Source organism: Chiloscyllium punctatum, chromosome 5 (genome assembly GCF_047496795.1).
Source record: "Chiloscyllium punctatum isolate Juve2018m chromosome 5, sChiPun1.3, whole genome shotgun sequence".
NCBI classification, from domain to species: domain Eukaryota; kingdom Metazoa; phylum Chordata; class Chondrichthyes; order Orectolobiformes; family Hemiscylliidae; genus Chiloscyllium; species Chiloscyllium punctatum.
Genome location: NC_092743.1, coordinates 25,706,754 through 25,727,956, shown reverse-complemented (window position 1 = coordinate 25,727,956; position 21,203 = coordinate 25,706,754).

The following is a 21,203-nucleotide window of genomic DNA, read 5'->3' as shown; positions in this document are numbered from 1 at the left end:
GCTGAATGACACCCAAATTAAGAAATTATCAACTATATTCTATTGTTTGTAGCCTTTTTCTTCACTCCAACTTGAATAAAAAAACATAAATTTCACTTTAAATAGTCAAAACAGCAAAGACATGACTTACATAACCAAAAACAATCTCCTTCAGCATTTATAGTCTTAATTAGCTACACAGTTCTAAAATATGCTGATCTGTCTTCACCCATCATATGTCAGGCGTTTTCTCCAACTTTACCTTCAAGTTTCATAGGCATTATTATCAACAGCAAGGCACACTTCCAGAGTCCAGAACCAGGAGTCACACACTAAAGATAAGGGATAAAACATTTAGGACTGAGATGTTGAGAAATGTATTCATCCAGAGCACAGTGAGCCTGTAGAATTCTGGACAACAGAAAGAAGTTGACACCAAAACATTATATGATTTTAAGGAGTTGGAGATATAGCACTTGAGACTAAATGGACCATAGGGAGAAAAGCAGGAGCAGGCGTTAGAGTTGGATGATCAGAATGAATGGTAGAGCAGTTTCAAAGGGCTGAATGACTTCTTCCTGCCCTTATTTTCTATGTGGCTCTAGTTATTTAAACATTGCTCCCCACCTTTCATAGAGTCAACTAGAGTAATCTAGACTTGAAACATTAACTTGCTCTCTCTCCATCGATACTGTCTGACCCACTGTGATTCCAGCACTTGTTGTTTTCAATAAAGTGAGCATTGATTCCTTTGAGAGTAAGAATAGGAAGGTTTTTTTTAGATTAGATTAGATTACTTACAGTGTGGAAACAGGCCCTTCGGCCCAACAAGTCCACACCGCCCCGCCGAAGCGTAACCCACCCATACCCCTACATCTACATCTACCCCTTACCTCACACTACGGGCAATTTAGCATGGCCAATTCACCTGACCTGCACATCTTTGGAGTGTGGGAGGAAACCGGAGCACCCGGAGGAAACCCACGCAGACATGGGGAGAACGTGCAAACTCCACACAGTCAGTCGCCTGAGGCGGGAATTGAACCCGGGTCTCTGGCGCTGTGAGGCAGCAGTGCTAACCACTGTGCCACCGTGCCGCCCACGATAATAAGGAAATAGTAGATGAAATGAACAAATACTTTGTTTCTGTCTTCACTGTAGAAGTTTCAAAAACAGCCCAGGAACAGCTATAAAACTAAATGATTGGAAGGAACAGAGAAGCTTAAGGGAAGTGATGGTATAGTGGGAATGTTATTGAACTAGTAATTGAACACACTAGGTTGATGATGTGAATTTTCAGCCCATCTTGGCTGATAATGTAATTTGAATTTAATAAAAATCAACAGTCATAAAATGAGCCCATCTGGTTCACAAATGACCTTGAGGAAAGGAGGTCGGCCACCCTTACTTGGTCTGGCACCCATGTGACTCCAAATTCACAGCAACGTGACGGACTCTTTACTGACCTCTGGGTAATAAATGCGAGCCTAACCGATGATGCCAACTTTCCATGAACAAGTAAAATGTAAACATTGCAATCAGGGGAGAAGTAGTCCTGAACAAACTGATAAAGCTGTGGTTGACAAGTCACTGTTTCCAGATAACTTCATCTTTGGTTCTTAAAAGAGCTTGTTAATGATCTTGTAGATTAATTGGTGTTAATTTCTAAGATTCTAGAAATGTTCCATCAGTTTGGATAGAAGCAAGCAAAGAACAAAGGGAACAAAAAAACAGTAGAGAACAGGAACAGGCCTTCTGGTTGTCTAAGCCTGCAGCTCTGGAGCATGTGGGACTTGAAAACCTGGGCCTTCTGTTAAGGGGGGACAGAACCGTCATGCCATACGAACGTTATATATTAACTCTTAAATGATGAACAAGTTACCAGCTGAGATCATTGTTTACTGAGTTTTTATGAAGAGGGAAAGAGAAACAGATGAGTGGGGCAGGCACAAACATGTTGAATTCGGAAGAACAGACCCTTGCCAGCAGAAGTGCAGTTATGATTTTAGTAGCCTCCACACTCCAGGACAACAGATATGGAAAGAAGTCTTAAGCATTTGTGTCAGACTCAAATTACCTAAATTAGAGAAAATACAACATGTATATGTGTCTCGGAGAGAGATGGAGGGAATCACATCTGTGAGTATGCAGGAAGTCACCAAAACGAAATGCTTACAACCTCAGATTTACATATAATCGGTTCAGGGGGAATTCCTTTTTATAAGTGAAGATGCATGAAACTTCATTAGTTTGAGGATCTAATGAGTTATTTCCAGGAAAACTTTCTATTTGTTGCTTCATATCATGTGCAGTATTTATGTGTGTATACGTATAATAATTTTTTAAAAATGTTTTTTGTGTGATATACTTATGTTCTTTTGTTAAAAGTATATTGGCAACCTGTTAAATAAATCAAACCATATTGTGGCTGCTCCCAGCAGCAGATGAAAGACTCAAGGTGGGCAAAAAAGAACAACACTTGGTAGACTTTGTCTAGCAGCAGTCGGTGCCGCTGCTTAAGAAAGAAACTGATCATCTTTCTCTGAAGAGCTTTTGAGGCCTTTTCAAGGCTTTTATGAGGCTTCATAAGAGAATAAAGGACACATTTGCCTCGGTCTCCTGGGAAATACCTCAGAGACATCCCATGAACAAATATATCAGAGAGTGAAGACTCAACAGGTGCTCACATTCTGACTGGAATGCTGGACTCCTTCAAAAGGGGCAATATTCTGACAAAACCAATTCTAAATTATTCTGTCAACAGACAACACACCTGCTTTCCACTGTCTTCAGCTGTTAGGATTTTCAGGGAGATATCTTATTGATATCCAGAAGCATTGTGACTTAATTGTGAAGAGGATGGTAGAAGAAATTAGCAGAGAGGGATTGACAGTAGCTAGTGAATCTTGGTACGGAACCATCGGAGTATATGAAGAGTAGAGAATGGGAGATCAGTGAGGAAGGTCTTTATTACAGATAAGAAAATCATGGAGAAAAGGTACAATATGTCACTTACATGCGAGGGTGTAACTTCAATAATGCTGAAGACGTTTAAGGGAAGACCTTTTAGAATGAAGATAAGGAGAAACTTCTTCAGCCAGAGAGTGGTGAATCTATGCAATTCATTGCCACAGAAGGATGTTGAGGACCAGTCATTGAGTGTACTTAAGACTGAGATAGATAGTTTTTTGATTGTCAAGGGGATCAAGGGTTACGGGGAGAAGGCAGCAGAATGGGGATGAGAAACTTATCAGCCATAGAGTCAGGGAGTCATAGAGATGTACAGCATAGAAACAGATCCTTCGGTTCACCTTGTCCATGCCGACCAGATATCCCAACCCAATCTAGTCCCACATCCCTCCAAACCCTTCCTATTTATATACTCATCCTGATGCCTTTTGAATGTTGCAATTTACCAGCTTCCACCACTTCCTCTGGCAGCTTATTCCATACACGTACCACACTCTATGTGAAAAAGTTGCCCCTAAGGTCTCTTTTATATATTTCCCTTCTCACCTGAAACCTATGCCCTCTAGTTCTGGACTCCCCGACCCCAGGGAAAAGACTTTGTCTATTTATCCTGTCCATGCCCCTCATGATTTTATAAACCTCTATGAGGTCACCCCTCAGCCTCCAACATTCCAAGGAAAACAGCCCTAGCCTACTCAACCTCTCCCTATACCTCAAACCCTCCAACCCTGGCAACATCTTTGTAAATGTTTTCTGAACCTTTTCAAGTTTCACAACATTCTTCAGATAGGGAGGAGACCAGAATTGCTCGCAATATTCTAACAGTGGCCTAATCAATGTCCTGTACAGTTGCAACATGACCTCCCAACTCCTGTACTCAATAGTATACCAAAGCATACCAAAAGCCTTCTTCACTAACCTATCCACCTGTGATTCTACTTTGAAGGAGTTATGAACCTGAACTCCAAGGTCAATTTGTTCAGCAACATGCCCTTGGACCTTACCATTAAGTGTATCAGTCCTGATAAGATTTGCTTTCCCAAAATGCAGCACCTCGTCTTTATCTACCACTCCTCAGCCCATTGGCTCATCTGATCAAGATCCCATTGTAATCTGAGGTAACCTCCTTCGCTGTCCACTACAACTTCAATTTTGGTGTCATCTGCAAACTTACTGACTATATGTCTTATGCTCACATCCAAATGATTTACGGAAATGACGAAAAGAAATGGACCCAGCACTGATTCTTGTGGCACTCCCCTGGTCATAGGCCTCCAGTCTGAAAAACAATCCTCCACCCCCACCCTCTGTCTTCTACCTTTGAGCTAGTTGTGTGTCCAAATTACTAGTTCTCCCTGTATTCCATGAGATCTAAGCTTGCTAACCAGTCTCCCATGGGGAACTTTGTCAAACGCCTTACTGAAGTCCATATAGATCACTACTACTCTGCCCTCATCAATCCTCTTTTTACTTCTTCAACAAACTCAATCAAGTTTGTGAGACATGATTTCCCATGCACAAAGCCATGTTGACTATCCCTAGTCAGTCCTTGCCTTTCCAAATACATGCATATCCTGTCCCTCAGGATTACCTCCAACATAGGGTGGCACGGTGGCTCAGTGGTTAGCACTGCTGCCTCACAGCGCCAGGGACCTGGGTTCGATTCCTGCCTTAGGCAACTGTCTGTGTAGAGTTTGCATGGTCTCCCTGTGTCTGTGTGGGTTTCCTCTGGGTGCTCTGGTTTCCTCCCACAGTCCAAAGATGTGCAGGTCAGGTGAATTGGCCATGCTAAATTGCCCGTAGTGTTAGGTGGATTAGTCAGGGATAAATGTAGAGGAATAGGTGTAGGTCGGTTGCTCTTTGGAGGGTTGGTGTAGACTTGTTGGGCCTAAGGGCCTATTTCCACACTGTAGGGAATCTAGTCTATTCTTGCACACCACCAACATCAGGCTTAGTGGTCTATAGTTCCCTGGCTTGTCCTTACCATCTTTCTGAAATAGTGGTACCACGTTAACCAACCTCCAGTCTTCCAGCACCTCACCTGTGACTATCCATGATGCAAATATCTCAGCAAGAGGCCGAGCAATCACTTCTCCAGCTTCTCATAGAGATCTAAGTTACACCTGATCAGGTCCTGGAGATTTATCAACTTTTATGTGTTTCAAGACATCCAGCACTTCCTCCCTGTAATATGGACATTTTTCAAGATGTCACCATCTATATCCCTACATTCTATATCTTCTATGTCCTTTTCCACAGTAAACGCTGATAGAAAATACTCATTTAGTATCTCTCCCAACTCCTGAGACTGCACACAAAGGCCGCCTTGCTGATCTTTGAGGGGCCTTATTTTCTCCGTAGTTACTCTTTTGTCCTTAATGGATTTGTAAAAACCCTTTGGATTCTCCTTAATTCTATTTGCCAAAGCTATCTCATGTCCCCTTTTTACCCTCCTGATTTCCTCCTTAAGTATACTCCTACTGCCTTTACACTCTTCTAAGGATTCACTCAATCCATCCTGTCTAAACCTGACATTTGCTTCCTTCTTTTTCTTTAGCAAAACATCATTTTTTATAGTCATCCAGCATTTCCTATACCTACCAGCCTTTCCTTTCACCCTATCAGGAATATACTTTCTCTGGATTCTCGTTATCTCATTTCTGAAGGCTTCCCATTTTCCAGCCATCCCTCTACCCTCGAACATCTGCCCCCAGTCAGCTTTTGAAAGTTCTTGCCTAATATCATCAAAAGTAGCCTTCCTGCAATTTAGAATTTCAACTTTTTTATCTGGTCTATCTTTTTCCATCACTATTTTAAAACGAATAGAATTTTGGTCACTGGTCTCAAAGAGCTCCCCCACTGATACCCCCTGCCCTGCCTTATTTCCCAAGAGTAGGTCAAGTTTTGCACCTTCTCTAGTAGGTACATGCTCATACTGAATCAGATAATTTTCTTGTACACACTTAACAAATTCCTCTCCTTCTAAACCCTGTGGCAATCCCAGTCTATGTTTGGAAATTTAAAATCCCCTCCATAACCCCCCTATTATTCTTACAGATAACTGAGATCTCCTTACAAATTTGTTTCTCAATTTCCCTCTGACTATTAGGGAGTCTATAATATAATCCCAATAAGGTGGTCATCCCTTTCTTATTTCTCAGTTTCACCCAAATAACTTCCCTGGATGTATTTCTGGGAATATCCTCCCTCAGTACAGCTGTAATACTATCCCTTATCAAAACACCACTCCCCCTCCTCTCTTGCTTACCTTTCTGTCCTTCCTGTAGCATTTGTATCCTGGAACATTAAGTCCTGCCCATCCCTGAGCCATGTTTCTGTAATTGCTATAATATCCCAGTCCCATGTTCCTAACCATGTCCTGAGTTCATCTGCCTTCTCTGTTACACCCCTTGCATTGAAATAAATGCAGGTAATTTATCAGTCCCACCTTGTTCTCTGCTTTAGCCCTGCCTGTTTGACTCGCTTCTTTTATCAATTGTCCCAGTCTCAGATTGATCTCTTTCCTCACTATTTCCCTGGATTCCACCCCCCACCTTACTAGTTTAAATCCTCCTGAGCTGCTCTAGCAAATCTCCCTGCCAGTATATTAGTCCCCTTCCAATTTAGGTGCAATCCATCCTTCTTGTATAGGTCACTTCTACCCCAGAAAAGATTCCAATAATCTAAAAACATGAATCCTTCTCCCATACACCAGCTTCTCAGTCTTGCATTTATCAGCTCTATCTTCCTATTCCTGTCCTCACTAGCTCGCAGCACCAGGAGTAATCCAGATGTGACTACTCTCGAGGACATCCTTTTTAGATTCCTGCCTAAGTCTCTGTATTCTCCTTTCCAAATCTCAACCTTTTCCCTTCCTCCCTTCCTATGTTGTTGATTGCAATGTGTACAATTACCTCCTGCTGGGCCCTCTTCCCCTTGAGAACATTCTGCTCCCTCTCTGAGACATCTTTAACCTTAGCACCATGGAAACAACACACTATTTTGACTTTTTGCTGCTGGCCACAGAAAAGTCTGTCTGTGACTCGGATGAGAGAGTTCCCTAACACAATTGATCTCTTGGAACCCGGCATACCCCTCAATGCATTTGAGCCTGTCTTGATACTAGAAACTTGGCTGTTCGTGTTACATTCCCATGAGAATCCATCACCCCTACATTTTCCAAAATAGCATACTTGTTTGAAAGGGGGATTGCCACAGAAGACTCCTGCACTACTTACCTACCTCTCTTACCTTTCCTAGAGTTAACTCATCTATGTGACTGTATCTGCCCAACTTTTCTCCCTTCCTATAACTGCCCTCCATCACACCCTCTCGCTCTTGTAAATCCCTCATTGCCTCTAACTGTCGCTCCAACTGTTCCATTTAATCTGATAGGATTTGCAACCAATGGCATTTATTGCAGACATAATCCTCAGTAACATGTAAACACTTCCTAAACTCCCATATCCAATAAGAAGAGTACATCACTCTACTAAAGGCCATTTTTGATTCTTCCCATCTGCAGACCCAAAAAAAGCCCATCTTATTCCTCTATAAAATACTACTCCAGGCTAACTTAATACTTATGGCTTATATTATTAAGTTTAATCAAGAGACATATCTCAATAAAACATATATCAAAAAAAAAGCCCACTCCATTCACTGCTGCAGACTTACAGCTAGGCCCCAAGGCCACACTTAAAACTATTCACTTATCTGTCTCTGTGCTGTGACCTCTCCCAAACAGCTTCCTCCAAGATCAGTTGTGAATTTCATTGTTTGTTAATTTTCCCAGATGCACTCCGATGTCTGGCGATACATGAATTCAACAGTAAAGCCAGTACCTGCGCAGGTTCACTGCTGTGTCAGTTAGCTGTGTAGGTTTCTTTCTTTCTCTCTTCTGCACAGGGCATGTGCTGCTTTTGTCTGTTCCTCTCGTTTTGACTTTTTTTTAATGGAGGAGCAGATTCGATGGGCTGAATGGCCTAACTTCTACTCCGATGTCTTATGGTTTTATAAATCTGGCACCACCATGGATAAAGCAGCCCTATTGATTAGCACCACATCCAGGAACATCCACCTTCTCCATCATCAATGGTTACTTGCAATGAGAAATTCACCCAGGCTCCTTAAACAGCAAAACCACTACCATTTAGAAGGACAAGGGAAGCAGATATATGGGAACACCACCACTTTCAGTTCTCCTCCAAGCCACTCACCATCCTGACTTGGAAATATATCGGCTTTTCTGAAGTGCCACTGGGTAAAAATTCTGGAACTCACTCTGCAATAGCATTGTGTTATACCTACTCCAAATGGACTGCAATGATTTCAGAAAGTAGCTCACCCCCACGTTCTCAAGGGCAACTCTCAAGGGAAAGTGATAGCCGAGTAGTATCATTGCTGGACTGTTAACCCAGAGACCCAGGTGGTGTTCTGGGGACATGGGTTCAAATCCCACCATGACAGATGTTGGAATTTGAATTCAGTGAAAATCTGAAATTAAAATTGCATTGTTGATTGTTGGAAAAACCTATCTGGTTCACTAATGCCCTTTATGGAGAGAAACCATCATCCTCATCTGGTTGAGCCTACATGTGACTCCAGACCCACAGCAATGTAGTTGACTCTTTACTAGGGATGGGTATTAAACACTGGCCTAGCCAGTGACAATGAAAAAAAACAGGATGAGTGGTAAATGCTCATCCAGCCAGTGACATCCTGTAAATGAATATAGAATTGTGAAGGATTTGATGCCAACACGAAGGTGGTGGTTGAAGTAAACAACCTTGGTGATGGATGATGCATGAATTTGAAGTTCAACTCTGCATCAAATAAAACATCAAGGTTTCAAACTCGAGGTGCTCATGTTCACATTCCTATAATTGAGCATTCTCTCAAGTACCCCAAAGTACTCCAGTAAATCCCAATCTCCTTTTATAGCTTTCAGTATTTTATTTTCCAATTCATGCCTTCGTGAGTAAACCATCCAATTCTCCTTTGCTTCTCTGGTCATTCGTTTTCTCTGTATTTCAGCATCAGTCCTTGATGCAATAATATCAGGTGTGAATGAGAAAATTTGGGGTATCCCCCCATTATCAGCCAGGTTGAGCTGGAAGATTTGTTCCATTGGACATGAAATATGTTTACACAGTAAAAGTTCACTGATGAGCATGGGCTCAAAGCACCAAGCTGCCTCTAATTCAGTGCTAATTGGCAATCTCATTCAGTGAGGTCAGGGGGTGGACTTGCAGTCGAGATATAAAATATCACAGTGTACTATAATGAGAGCTGTTCTGATGTTAGAGCTGATGCACATTGCTGGAGCAGAGTAACAAGAGCATTAGCCTGAATATAGCTATACAATGCCTGCCATAGAAACACTTGATGTATCATCGAGCGATTGAAATGGAAAAAGTTCCGATCTTCAGCCCTTATATCTCTTGTCTTGATAGTAAAATAAAAGAAGAGCTATATTGAAGAGGAGGGAAATGATGTGACACAATGATAAATGGAGCAAACAAACACAAAATGGAAATGTATGGGATTAACATATTCCAGGGCTTTTTGGGGCCTAGGTTTTCTGAAATAAATTAGATCAAAGGTGGGAAATGAACCTTCAAATCCTGGTACAAAACACCTTCATGGTTATGACATTCTTATCGATTAGCTATCAACGAACTGGCCAATTTCTTTCAATGTTCAGGTGTAATGAAATATATCTTTTCTTCCTGGCAAATGTCTCCATAGCAACGCTCCCACGGTGAATGAAAATATAAAATGTACACGGGATCAACAGTTGTTGCACAGGCAAGAAACCCTGGCTCATTTTCCAAAGCAAATTCAAGACGGACAATTAAATGAAAGGCAGTTAAGGCCATTATTCTGTTTTAATCCTTAAGCTTTTAGCAGTAGAAAATAAACATTTGCAATCATGAAATATGTAAAAATGATCAATTTTTGCACCTGAGGCAGGGAAATCTTATCTGAACTGTCTTACCTTTCTGTTTTCCTTTCTGATTAATATTCAATAAGGTTTGTGCGAATAAAGGAAAAACCATTTGCATTTTCAAGGCCATGCTCATCTAGTTTGCTTTTGGCATGTATTTAATACTGTGTAAACATCTTTCCTATCCTTTGCAAAGACTGCTTGAACATTTAGCTGTTGCAAATCTCACTTGGGACATTTCTCACAAATGTCGCTTGGACAAAAGAAATGATAAACCAAAAGTAAAATTCCACATATAATCAGGAAAGCCCGCCACAAATAGGACTTAACTATCCTACAGGCGAAATGCTTCTAAGCCAGATTCAGAATGCTGATAGCATTGCAATTCTTTCTGATGAAGGGTCATTTTCACCCTGAAATGTGAGTGCTGTTTCTCTCCGCACATGTTGTCTGACCTGACAGGCTTTTCATATTTTTATGAAAGCTACAATGCAGCTGGATTCAAAATAATCTGAGTGAGAAAATCAAATTTCATGTGATTTATTTAGCCAGTATATGTCCATAGGGAAGTACATTTATCTTTGCTAAGAGTCATGTTGTAACTCCCTCATGTGGTCACTGGCATGGATATGCTTCTGACACTGAAAATGCATATGTGGTGGAACCCACTCTGACCTGCCCTTGAATGTGATTAATAGCTGCTACACTGATAGTCATGCAGGGGACCAATAATAAAAATGGAAATAATTTGGATGCATGGATGTAGGTGCTTTCGCTTTCTGACAGTAATTACTGTAATCTAGTGAAGGTTTGGGGCATTCAGAAGGCCTCAGACAGACACAAGTTAGCTATTAGTTAAGGCCTGGATCTTGATGTATAGCAGAGTAAGTTCAAAGGGTTCAATGGCCTACTCCTACTCCAATATCTTATATTCTTGTGTCAGAAACTTCTATTTGTATAAGGAATATGACTTGACTCTGGATACCTTTGATAGAAGAAACATGGAAGCTGGATTAATAAACAAATATTGACGATTTTCATTATTCACAGTGACCAATATCAGTGGAAATCCATTAGACCTTTCTTCCCTCTATCTCCAGTTGCATAGGATCTTACATCACTGATGATACATTCAAACTATTAACATAACAATTATTAATCCCTTATACTACAATACTAGCATACGGTCAAATGTAAAACAATGTGGGAAATTTGCATGACTAAACCTCACATTTTCCATTAGATAGGACATTTTGTGCCTACTCTGAACTTTCCCTCAAGTTCTGGAGCCTGTGCTTAAAAATTATATTTCCATTCTGGCTATCAATTCTGGGACCAATTTATAGTTCACCTCTTGATTCTCCTAAATCTATCAATCATGTCCAAAGCACAAGTCAGGAGTATGATGGAGTACTCTCCACATGCCTGGAAGAATGCAGCTCCAATGACATTAAGAAGCTCAACACCATTCAGGAAAAACAAACTGATTGGCACAACATCTACCACTCCTCCTCCAATGCACAGTCACTGAAGTATGTACAGTTTACAAGATACACAACAGTAACTTATTAAGGCTCCCTCAACAACATCTTCCAAACTCAGAACCTGCACCACCCAGAAGAGCAAGGGCAGCAGATGCACTGAAACACCATCGCCTGCAAATTCCCCTCCAAGCTTCACACTACCCTGAATCAAATCTGTATCTCCTTTCTTTCACTATTGAAAGGTCAAAACCCTGGAAATTAATTCCTGAAAGCATTATGGGTGTACATCAAGGATTTGCAGTATTTCATAAAAAGCATCTCAACGTCACCTTCATAAGCCATTCAAAATGCTGCCTTATGTAGCAACAACCACAAAGCAACTTGAATAAATACATTTTTAAAAATGTATCTTGGTTGCTCTTTTTTTTAACTCTTGCAGCAGACTCTTATGTCTGTTACTTTCCTGGAATCTTGAACTATCAGTGCTTCTTTTCATAAAATTCCAATATTAACGAGAAATAGATTTAATGGTACACTTTCTTGACATGCTTAACATCACATGACAATTTGACAGTATCAACAGTCAATGCCAGTCAGGCTACATGCTAGCAGAAGAAAATACACACCATTCCTCTATACAAATCTCTTCTTAATGAGTTATTCTGCCATAAAATAAAACTGACTTTGAATGCAAAAGAAAAGCAGTAATTTGGGCATTAAATATGAATGATTGCGACTCAGTGATCACTCTATTTATTCAGGCAAGAGACATTGGTGACTCTGGCTTAGCCAGCATTTATTGCCCATGAATAGTTGTTCTAGAGAAAATGGAGGTGAACTATAGCAGTCCTGAAGGGACACCCACGGTGCTGTTAAGGGAATTCAAAAGGACACGCTGGAAGAAAAGGGTGGTGGAGTCGCATTGTTGGTATGGGATGGAGTAAGTATAATGGCAAGAAATGATCTTGAATCAGAAGATGTCAAATCCATGTGGGTGCAGATATGACATAAAAAATGAAAGAAGATATCAGTAGAAGTAATCTATAGGTCCCCTACAGGAGGAAGTCATGAAGAAGAATTCGTAGTGTTTTTAAAAAAGTGTCCCAAATCTATGTTATGGATTCAACCAAGAATCAATTTATTTTAGGTCTGACAATTCGCATTGCGAATGGTTTAATAAAGTATGTAAAAGTAAAAGAAACAATGACTATAACATGGTAGAATTTAGCATTCAGTTTGATTGAAAGAGTTTTGAGTTTTAAAAACTGCACTAACTTTTAATAAGGGCATTTACAAATTCAGCGGGGCAAAGCTGGTTGGAATGAAAGAATGTAGCAGTGCAGACTACAATATATGTTGATTTTCAGAAAGCCATTGATAATATACCACACATCATGTTCCTTAATAAGATAAGATTATGCAGTGTGAGAGGTAGTATGTTAGCAAAGATAGAGGAATGGCGAAGCAAGTAGGAGACAGAAATTTGGGATGGGAGGCATTTTCTGGGTGGAAATCTGGAAACAGTGGTGTCCCACAGGGATCAGTGCTGGGGTCCTAATTATTTTCACTGTAGATTAATGAACTGAATAAGGAAAGTATATGTAGAAAAGCCAAGTTTAAGAATGATGCAAAAAAAGGTGGAAAGGCAAGTGATGAGAATGACATAAAGAGTCTGGAGAGGGAGAAACAGGTTAAATGTGTGGGGAAAGAAATTGGAAGATGGAAAACAATCTGGGAAGATATTAAGTCATGTACTTTTGAAGTAAGCATAGAGCAGCTGAATATAATTTACATGAAGAAAGACTGCAAAAAGCTACACCACAGAGGGATTTGGGAGTCTGCGTTCAATTTCATCCAAGTTCATTATTTAGTAGGGAAGGCAAACAGAATGTTGACCTTTGTTTGAAAGGGAAGGGGCTATAAAAGTAAGGAGCATTTTCTGAAACAAACTAAGGCTCTAGTCAGACCAGTTTGGGCCCCTTATCAAAGGAATGATCTGGGAGGCAGTGCAAAGAAGGTTTATGAGGCCGACAACAAGCACGGAAGCCCTGTTTAATGAGGAGAGATTGAGCGTGATTTCATTAGAGTATAGAAGAATGAATAGCGACCTTATTGAAACACAAAATCTGGCCTTATGTTCTATATTTGAAGTGGAGATAGATTGATTTTTAATCGTAAGGGAATCAAGGGTTATAGGGAAAGGCAGGATAGGGAAGCTTATGATTATCGAATCAGCTGTGATATCATTGAATAGTGCAGCAGATCTGATGGTTTGAATGGCCTACTTCTACTTCTAAGTCTTATGGTCTTATTTTGACCCAGTGAAGGTGAAGGAGTAGTGATATAGTTCCAAATTGCAAAACGGTGTTTGGCATGGAGGGGAATTTGCAGGTAGTTATGTTCCTATGTATTTACTGACTTTCTCCTTCTAAGTGTCGAGGTCACAGATTTAGAAAGTGTCCTTGAGAGACCCTAGATATTTACTGCAAAACATCATGTAAATAATACACACAGCTATCACTGTACGTCAGTGGTGGAGGGTATGATTGTTTGTTGATGTTATGCCAATCAAACAGGTTGCTGTGTCTTGGGTGACATGAAACTTCTTCAGAGTTTTTGGAGCTGCAACCATCCAGTGGGAATTATTCCATCACACTCCTGACTAGTGCTTTATAGATTGTAGAAAGGTTTTGAGAGATAGGTGCTCAGTAACTTGCTGCAGGAATCCTAGTCTTAGTCTGCTGTTTCCAGCAACTAGGATGTTGATTGTAAGGCATTCTTTTTTTTATTATTTCAAAAATATACTTTATTCATAAAATTATTTGAATCTGTATACAATCGGTCATGCCATTCTTGTGCACACATTACATTGCTTTACATACAGACATCAAAATTTATTTTTCCTATATTCAAGTCTGTATATTTACTATCCAGCTCTTCTGCGGAGGCATCAGCGGATCCCAGATGACTGCATGGGCCCCCTGTTCTTCTTAGGCAGGCAGCTGTTACACGGTGGTCTTTCCCCACCGCGCCTTGACGGCAGCTGCCCCAAGCTTCAGCACGTCCCTCAACACGTAGTCTTGGACCTTGGAATGTGCCAGTCTGCAACACTCAGTCGGGGTCAATTCCTTCAGCTGGAAGATCAATAGGTTTCAGACTGCATAAAGAGTGTCTTTCACTGAGTTAATGATCCTCTAGGCACAGTTGATGTTTGTTTCGGTGTGCATCCCGGGAAACAGACCGTAGACCACGGAGTCCCGCGTCACGGCGCTGCTCGGGGTGAACCTGGACAAACACCACTGCATTCCTCTCCAGACTTCTTCTGCATAGGCACATTCCAGAAGGAGGTGTGTGACAGTCTCGTCCCCCCCCGCAGCCGCTTCGGGGGCAGCATGCGGTGCGGCAGAGAGTCTGGGCGTGCATAAAGGATCTCACAGGTAGAGCCCTTCTCACCACCAGCCAAGCCATGTCTTGGTGCTTGTCGGAAAGTTCTGGTGATGAGGCATTCTGCCAAATGGCTTTGACAGTCTGCTCAGGGAACCGCTCGATAGGATCCGCCGTCTCCTTTTCCCGAAGGGTCTCAAGGACACTACGTGCTGACCACTTCCTGATGGACTTCTTCATAAACTTCTCCACGAAGGACAGGTGATACGGAATGGTCCAACTACTCGGAGTGTTCCGCGGCAGCGAGGCCAGGCCCATCCTTCGCAACACCGGGAACAGGTAGAACCTCAGTACGCAGTGACACTTGGTGTTTGCGTACCGGGGATCCACACACAGCTTGATGCAGCTACACACAAAGGTGGCCATCAGGGTGAGGGTGGCATTTGGTGTGTTTTCCCCCCGTTACCCAAATTGCTATACATCGAGTCCCTTCAGACCCGGTCCATCTTTGATCTCCATATAAATTGGAAGCTGGCCCGGGTGACTGCAGCGACACAAGTTCTGGGAATAAGATAGACCTGTACCACGTATAACAGCAATGACAGTACCTCACACCTGATGACCAGGTGTAAGGTATTCAGTGATGGCAATCCCATTGAATGTCAAGGGGCAATAGTTGGATTCTTGTAGGAGATACTTATTGCTTGGCATTTGTGCAGCACTGTTATTACCATATTAATGGAAATTTTAATTTTACTACTTCATGAAACTTTTGTTACATTGAACCTTCAATGAACTGTGTAATGTATTAGTAGGCTAAATGAACTTTTCAGCTCAGCCTTAATACTGAATGAGACACTGATGATAGAAAACAAACAAATGTTTTTAGATGATTTATGGTGGACCAATCCTAGCAACTGAAATCAGAATAGTATTGATGTACAGGTTTTCTTGTTTGTTGGTGACATACCTGTTAAAAAAAGATAAAGAGAAATCGAAGTGACAAAGGCAGTTTGAATTTACATAATTCTTTAAACATCACAAACATCACAAAGTACTTTGCTGCAGATAAACATACCAGGCAGTAGTGAGAAATATATTAGAGTAGGTGTTGGAAGAGACATTTTAAAGTGATTAGAAGGCAGCAATGCTTACAGTTTCACGAGATAGTTATAGACGGCAGAGCCACAGAATGTTTCATATTTGATGATGTAAAGGAGATGCACAGGAAGCACAATAAACTCAAAACAAGGCGGCAATGCTTGGAACAGATTATGACCAGACAGAAACTAGGAGCAGGTATAGGCCATTCAGCCTTTCAAGCCTGTTTCACCACTCAATAGGACCATTGCTGATTCTCTGACTTATATTCCCATTTTCTCTCCATTCTCCTTGTTACCTTTAATGTCTAAAAAGCTTATCAATCTTTTTCTTGAATACCTTCAGTGATTCTGGCCTCCACAGTCTTCTGTGCTCATAATTTCCATGATTTGACCACTGTTTCAGTGAAGAATTGTTTCCTCTTCTCAGTCCTAAATGCTCTACTCTATATCTTGGGACTATGACACTCCCCAAGCAGGGATAAGGTGCTCCCTCCATCTTATCTGTCCAGCCCTGTTAGTAATTTATACATTTGTTAGATTCCCTCTCATTCTTCTAAACTCTAACGAACGCAGATCCAGTCCATCCTCATATGATGATCCTGTCATCCTGGGTACCTGCTGCGCTTTTCCAGCAACACATTTTCAGCTCATCCTGGGTATCAGCCTAGTGAACTTTCACTGCATTCCTTCTGGAAATACGATGAGACGTTGTACATGGATTTTCATGGTGGACAAGGATTGATCAGGAGTAACTGACAGTACTGATTTGGATTTGATGCATGTTGGCATTCAGATAGTGGATGACTGCCTAACCTAGATTTTCAATAGGATTGAATCCTGAAACCTTGTGCTAAGCACTTTGGAGAAGTCAAGACTCTTGATCATAAAAACTGAGGCAGGATTTCAGCAGAAATTGAATTAAATTAGCAGAAAATGTGGGATGGTCATACTCCTTCATAATAACATCTGGCCCAAATTTATTTTGAAATGCATACAATTTATTTCTGTTGGTTGTGTTCTGCTGTTTTTTCTCCCCCAATCACACTACCACTAAACACATCTTTTGTTTCTCTGCTTGTTGCGTTATCACTTCCTTTTGTCTTGCATTATTGGTCTTTTGTTAGTTCATGTGTCCTGCCTTTCATTCTGTCACAGATCCCTTCTTTTGTTCTTTCTTCACAGGGCCCCAGCTTTCCCTACCTCACTTAGAGATTTAACAATTTCTAAGCATGCCCAATATTCGCCTGGAAAGTTACCCGTCCTGCCGTGTCCATCCACAGGTCCATCCCAGATCTGCTTGTATTTTCAGTGAATCCAGCAGTCACAATATTCTGCTTTTGCAGAAATGAAAGGTATTAGAAAGGAAGGATAATGGGAATATTATGGGACTTGGATAAATCTGCTCATGGGATGACAAAACATTCACTAACAGAGACACTGGAGAAGGCATTTCAAGCAGTATGCAATTTGTTGCAGCAACCAAAGAATCCTATCTATTTTATACTTTGGAGATAATTTTGGTTTATTATGTTGAAAAGAAATTCTGACCCTAGTTGTGTGTAGCAATTGAAAGATTGAACTGAATGTTAACTATGTACAAGTAAAAGCTGATTTTATGCTTCATTCTGACTTTATACTCATGATACTTCAGATGCTAAAGCAATCTCTGCCCAAAATTGCAAGAAGAGCTGTAGCGTTTCCAGGTTTGGGCTGATAGGTGGCAAGTAACATTCATGTCACACAAATGAAGCAATTGCCCATCTCCAATAAGAGATTCTAACCATTGCTCCTTAATGTTTAGTGACATTACTACCACTGAATTCCACACTATCAACTTCTTGGGGGTTACTATTGACCAGTAGCTCAATTGGAATCACAATATAAATACTGTGACTGCAAATGCATGTCAGAGGCTAGGAATGTTGCAATGAGTATCTCACCTCCTGCCTCCACCATCCATAAGGCACAAGTCAGGAGTGTGGTGAAATATTCCCCACTTGTCTGGATTAATGCAGCTCCAACACTTAAGAAACATGACACCATCCAGGACAAAGCAGCCCATTTAATTGTCACCACAATTACAAACATTCATTGCCTCTACCATCAATGTTCAGTAGCTGCAATGTATACTATCTAGATTAGATTAGATTACTTACAGTGTGGAAACAGGCCCTTCGGCCCAACAAGTCCACACCGCCCCACCGAAGCGCAACCCACCCATACCCCTACATTTACCCCTTACCTAACACTACGGGCAATTTAGCATAGCCAATTCACCTGACCTGCACATCTTTGGACTGTGGGAGGAAACCAGAGCACCCGGAGGAAACCCACGCAGACACGGGGAGGACGTGCAAACTCCACACAGTTAGTCGCCTGAGGCGGGAATTGAACCCGGATCTCTGGCGCTGTGAGGCAGCAGTGCTAACCACTGTGCCACCGTGCAAGACACACTGCAGAAATTTGCCAAAGATCCTTAAACAGTGCCTTCCAAACTCACAAACATGCCATCTCAACGGAAAAGGTCAGTAGATACTTGGGAACCAACTGCAAGTACACCTCCAAGCTACACATATTGAGTCTATAGATATATAGCTGTTCCTTCAGTGATAATGGATTAAAATCATGGAACCCCCTTACTGATGACTTCGTAGGTCGACATCTACTAAATGGACTGCAGCTCAGCATCCCATTTTCAAGGGCAATAAGTCATGGGAAATAAATGTTGGCCCAGCCAGTGACACCCACATCGAGTTAATGATTAATAAAAAAAATCCCTCTGGTTAATCTTGCCAATTAATACAAAAAGATGAGCCATGTTACCATCTCGATTATTTTGAAAGTATCTACGTAAAGGTGAAACCTCCAAATGATGACAATAGCTCTTCAAAAAGAAGAAATCTCATAATTGAGCAATAACATTACCATTAAAGAAACATTTATCCATCACATATGGTAATATGGAAACTTTAAAGAACAGATTAGTGTAGTTTTCATAAAATAAAGAAGAAAAATTTTGATTAACAGTATGAAATAATTTGTAGAATTGACTTGTCGAGTGTGAACTCAAGACATCAATTTCCTTCTTTGAGGGTTTTACTGCTGCTCGAAAAGGAAAGAATGCTTCACATTGAGGAAGGCTTAACAAGGGGGTTACTCCAGTTCACTTTGGGCACTAGCAGTAATTGGTTACAATGCAGTAGTGAGATGAGAAAAGGTTTCACACTCTCTTAGCCAACAAACAATCTGGGTAATACGCAGATCTTATGAAGATGTAGAATTGGAGCATAATTAAAAACAAAATGAAATAAAAAATAATATATGCATCGAGCAAAACCCATGAAAGGCGATCATAATTAGTTATTATTTGAATGAATGGGCTTGGGGTTAATGGTCTTTCCTAGTTCACTGCTGTTTCATATTCACATCTTTGCATGCTGAGGTTAATTTAAGGAATATTTAAGAATGCTCAAATTTGAAGCTTATTTCCATGCTGTTGTTGCATGCTGTTGTTGACCTTCATTAAAAGCACAATGCAATTTGACTATAGTTTGTGTGCATGGCAGTAGTCAAATTGCATTCAAAAGGCAAATTGTCAAAATAGAACATTGTGCGATTTTATGATAATACAATAAAACATTCATCATCATCATTTGACAAACATTAGAGCTCCCATGATTATCCTCAGCATCTTATCAGATTGTCTGTGGTTACCTTTGTTGTGTTTCATAACTTGCAAGTTATGAATGCCCCGTTAAAGAAATAAACTATTTGCTCAAATTCCACTCTTGGATATCTTGTTAACCATCTTTCTCCATGGGCTTATTCAGCCAAAGTCATTGGCATTTTTTTCCTTCCTGATGAAGAGCTTATGTTTGAAATGACAACTTTCCTACTCCTCGGATGCTGCCTGACCTGCTGTGCTTTTCCAGCATCACACTTGTCGACTCTGATATCCAGCATTTGCAGTCCTCACTTTCTTTTATTTTCTAGAAGTGGTCCAATTACTTACTTAACAGTGACAATTGCACATAGTACTGTCTACCGTCAATACTGTGTCAACTTTTAAAATGTGACTTGATACAATCATAGTTCTCTCAAAGCAAGGTTTACAAAAAATGCTTTTGCTGAAGAAAATAAAATTTAGACTCAGAACTTAACAGATGAGTGCATATGAGCATTTTTCATAATACATTTTGACAAGATTTGTAGCTCAGGTCGAGGTTCTGGATATAGGTTTGCTCGCTGAGCTGGAAGGTTCTTTTCCAGATGTTTCATCACCCTTCTAGGTAACATCTTAGTGGTCCTCAGGCAAAGCACTGCTGATAAGTCCTGCTTTCTATTTATATGTTTGGGTTTCTTTGGGTTGGTGATGTCATTTTTTGTGGTGATGTCATCAACCGGAACTCTATCATCAAATGCATTGAGTTGGACCCCACCTACCACCCCCTGAGAAAAAGAACATGAAGTGACTTCACTGCAGGAAATGACATCACCAACCCAAAGAAACCCAAACATATAAATAGAAAGCAGGATTTATCAGTAGTGCTTCACCTGAGGCCCACTGAAAATGTTACCTAGTAGTCTGGAAATGAACTTTCCAGCTCAATGAGCAAACCTACATCCAGAGCATTTTTCAATCTGTAAATGGCCTGAGAAGCTGAATCAGTTACTGTATCTGTTACAACTTACAACAGAGGTACTTGAAGCAGTTGACAAATCTTGACAAACAGGAACTGGATTTATGTATGAGTGATAGTAAGAAGGCTAATCAAGTTATAAAAATCATTAAGTGGAAGTCAACCAAGCAGTACTAGATAGAAATCAATGAGAAGTAAAATAAAATTGAATATCAGGAGCACGTCTTTGCACCAAAATGATAAATATTTAGAACAGGAATGGGAACGAAATGGATTAACTTTTATGTTACTCAAAATACTGTTAAATGGTATAATGAGAAAATCAATATTATGGAATGATGAACTTCAATGAGCAAAAGACCTTTTGAAGTTTTTGATATCTTATGCACTTACACAGGCCACTACATGGTTTTCTAACAAGAAATGAAGAAAGTTTATCAACAAACATGGAGTCTCTTGGTTGTTGTAATGTGATGTGTTCAGCAGAGTAGTCAAAAAATTAATAAACAATTAATCACAATAAATTAATTTTTGATTTATTGATAAAGAATTTGTTACATTTAATTATAAGGAGTTTAGGGTATAAGCATGACTTGGACCTTTCAGTCCATTAAGCCTAATCCAAAAAATCATCACTGGCCTTCTTTCTCAATTCAACTTGTCATGTTCTCTCCTTATTCTTTGATTTCCTTAA